The sequence below is a fragment of the Octopus bimaculoides genome, chromosome 25 (assembly GCF_001194135.2).
Source record: "Octopus bimaculoides isolate UCB-OBI-ISO-001 chromosome 25, ASM119413v2, whole genome shotgun sequence".
Lineage (NCBI taxonomy): Eukaryota > Metazoa > Mollusca > Cephalopoda > Octopoda > Octopodidae > Octopus > Octopus bimaculoides.
In genome coordinates, this window is record NC_069005.1 from 35,097,605 (window position 1) to 35,101,546 (window position 3,942).

General features: G+C 36.9%; 1 long non-coding RNA gene across 1 annotated transcript in view; it reads left to right on the forward strand.

The window, feature by feature from the left end:
- The window catches only part of LOC106867932 (uncharacterized), a 32,483-nt gene extending 30,759 nt beyond the window's left edge, over positions 1 to 1,724 (forward strand). Inside the window, exon 3 of the long non-coding RNA XR_001409198.2 lies at positions 1,450 to 1,724. This is a non-coding gene — a long non-coding RNA (uncharacterized LOC106867932). The remainder of the gene's footprint in view (positions 1 to 1,449) is intronic.
- The last annotated feature ends 2,218 nt before the right edge of the window (positions 1,725 to 3,942 follow it).

Below are 3,942 nucleotides of genomic sequence, written 5' to 3' on the forward strand. Positions count from 1 at the left end.
AGCCCCTATACCTATTGGTTCAGCTGAATCAATTCGAAATGATTTAATAAAGAGAACACATTTAGTTACATTATATGGCCATGGTTTTAGATAGTTACGTTCTCGAAGACAAGTCAGGTGCTTTATCATGCTACTTGTGAATTCCTGGAAAATTATTGATACTCAAGCAGACTGTTCTGAGACTTACTGAACTCCGTATATTAAAAGACTACGTCTAACGCACACACATTGAAAATACACGCATATACATGAATACACACACAATGAAAATCAGCGAAAATTCAACATTGTAAAAAGTCCCCCCCCACAAAAAAAAACTGTTGTGGCAGAAGTCAACATCTCTGAGATTGAAACAATACATTTACGGCCGTAAATACACTACAACCGGCAGCACAGAAAAGAAAACCTATGTAGGTTAGGTGTGACGAAGAAGTCGAACCATTTCTCCTGCCAAACAATACTGATGCAAGAAGGTCGAACCTTACCTTTATAAGTAAGGTGCCATCCAAACTGAAACTTTAAACACATAAACACACTATACGATAATGTAATCAGTATGCGTGCGCGCAACAACCCGAAGTTGTTGCGTACTTGCACCGAAAGATCGCCTGGTCAACTATTGTACTGATGATTTTGTTATAAAGCAGTCTATAATATCGTTGGGGCTCAATTTTTGGATCACTGAATTCCGATTCCTGCATCGACTCCATATTTTTCCCCTAACATATCATAAAAGACTGAAAAATTATCAAGTTTTGAAAAAGGCTACTTTTAGATAAGAACACACGTAAATTGTCTGAGTAAATTTTAAGTCAGTTTCAACAAAACGGAAAAAATAACGTTAGTCAAATTAATTTAAGATTAATTAGCTATTTCTGAAATAAGAAATATAATATAGATAGTATTTTTTTTTTCAGAACACTTCAAAAATATAATAATGCAAACAGATGCTTTGGATAAAAACAAAATTCAAACTTACCGCCAGGTTGTTCCACCATTTTGGCTGGCTAACTCAGGAATTCTGGGATTGCTCTGGTTCGGGTCAAAAAGTGAAACGAGTCTGGTAAGAATTGTACACAAAGAGAGAGAGGGGAGGGGGTGTCACGTGGTCTTTTCGAAGCAGACGAACGAGTCTCTGAGAGAGAGGGAAGGGGAGGCAGAATACACCTGGACGCAGTTTCTTTGAAAAAAATAAATATTTTATCGAATTTTCTGATGATATCGATAAGAAATCACGAAAGACAATCTTGTGTTTTAAATAAAAGATGGACACGTTGGAAAGCGTAATCCAGGGTAAGCTGTCTGAAAGTACGATTGGACAGTCACGGCTGAAATGCCCATGACTACTGGTCTACTGGTTCGGTGTTGAATTGGGATTGTACGATAACAACACCCTCACATATCATTTTCGAGTCTGCTAATATAAATATTTTCATTTCTTCTAAGCAGGATACAAAATTGTCCAAAACATTACCCCGACTAAGCCAATGGACATTACTGTGTAGTGGGAGGTCTGCATATTCGCTGTCCAATTCTTGCAGAAGGGACTTAAATTATCTGTGAGTCAGTGAAGAACAAGAAACTATGAAGTTAACTATTTTCACAACAGTCTCCATCACAGAACTCAAGTTTTGTGACGAAATTTTCGCAACTAAATTTTCCTGATGTATAATGCAATTAAAACTCATTACATTGCAATTAAAACTCATTACAATACAATTAAAACTCATTACTTTGCGTTCAATATGATTTTCAAGAAGCTTAACAACATTTTTCTTTTATTGTTATTTTTTTCAACTTATGTCAGTCATACGTGTCTCAGTTGATCTTGCAGAAGCTGGTATTTCTTAAATTCGCGACAGTATTGTTTCAGCGTTTGGGAAATCACTGAACAAAATTTTAGCACTTCTCAGAAAAGTAGTTTTGATAAATTCTCCATCTGTAAAAGGTTTATCTTTCTCAGCTATACGTTGAGCAATTGTGTAACTACATTCGTTGGCTTTATTTTGGGTTCCAAGCATTTGAACAAAAACGGAATTGCTTTTTTGGTAACTAGAAATAACCCAATTTAGGGCTTCCCTTTTCTCATCAGGGTTTTTAGATGTCGTCTGGTGTCTCAGTTTGACAGCGTCTTTGTACGCTTGATGTACGACATACAACAGATCCACGGCAGAATGCACACACAGCACGATCATTTTGCTGTACAAATCCATACTCAGTGCTCCAGAAATCTTGAAATGGGAGAACGTCAAGGTTTTGTCTTTTGTTATTGATCTCTGGGCACTATTGATAATTAATATTCTTTTCTCTCTAGACACGACCCGAAATTGTGGGGAGGGAGCCAGTCGATAAGATCGACCCCAGTACGCAACTGGTACTTAATCTAATGCTGATTATCTAAGTAATGATACTGCCCAAGTATTTACAGCCTTCACTAGATTTGGACCATTTCGCTTGGACTTCATTAGTTTCTTCACCCTTCTGATGTACTCCTTCTCAATTTTCGCTTCCATTTCTGTAGTTAGTACTCTGTCAGATTCTAATACTCCTAGATGCTTATAACTCTCTCCTCCTTTCAAAGATTTTCATATCTGGCCATCTGGTAATTGGATGCCTTCGCTGTTGACTACCTGTCCCCTTCTCATGACTAATATTACACACTTATCTATGCCAAATCCCATGCCTGTACCTTTGCTAAAGAGTCTTACCGACTGCATTAAGGAATTTCTTTTTCATTCTTACTAAAAAGCTTCAGATCATCCACATAGAGCAACTGGCTAATCTTTCCATTACTATTTCTGAACTGATTGCCTGCATTTATTATTAAGGTGGCGAGCTGGCAGAATCGTTAGCACACCGGGTGAAATGCTTTGCGGCATTTCGTCTATTTTCATGTTCTGAGTTCAAATTCCACCGAGGTCGACTTTGCCTTTCATCCTTTCGGGGTCGATAAAATTAGTACCAGTTACGTACTGGTGTAAATCTAATCGACTTAATCCTCTCCCCCAAATTTGAGACCTTGTGCTTCCTGTGGAAAGGATTATTATTACTGTTGATGCAGTTATTGTTGTTTTTGTCGTTGTCATAGATGCTGCCATTGTTGTTGTCGTTCTTGCTGTTGTAGTGTCGTGTATAGTGGTAATGGTGAAATGATGTAGGGGTCAATATGTTTTGTGTCAAGGTCAAAACATGGATAAACATTTCCTAATTTAAAAATAAAATAATAATAAATCCTTTCTAGAACCGGCAATCCTGTTTCAAGCCCTAGTTCAACTTTTTTAAATTCTCTGGTCAATCCAGATTTGGTCTAAGGGACCAAATCATTCCTCTTCCCGATATTTTAAACCCTGTTCTTGCTTTTACTCAAATGAAACCTTTCTGTGATGATCAGATTCAGTCCCACCCCACGGATTCATAATATCCGATCGATTATATTTTTCTCCCAAAATGTACCACTCTGGGCCAATGGTAGAGACAGGGAGATCCAAAAATTCTATGTTGTGTTTAATACCAACATTTTGATCCCGAGTTCAAATCCCACCATAAGTGACTTTATGTTTTATCTTTCTTCCAGGATTTCATAAAATTCTATATCAGTCAAATACTAGGGGCCCCTATAATTGTTTGGTCCCTATCCTAAACCCTGTGATCCTTTGCCTAAGTTAGAAATCCTTCTTTCTACAGTAATGAATGGACATATCTAATTACAGTAATTATTGACATATAGGTTAATGAATAAATTAATAAATTACGTAGTTGTTATTTTTTTTTTTTTTCCTAGTGAAAAATATTAAAATTTTCAAGAAAAACACAAACATCCTCCTCTTGACCTCATTTTCTTAAATGTTTTCGTTTGTTTAGCTTTTAATTACTCTTGACTGACAATCCATTACGTCGTAGTCGTCTGCTTTCGAAACCCTACCTTCCAACCCGGATCTAACA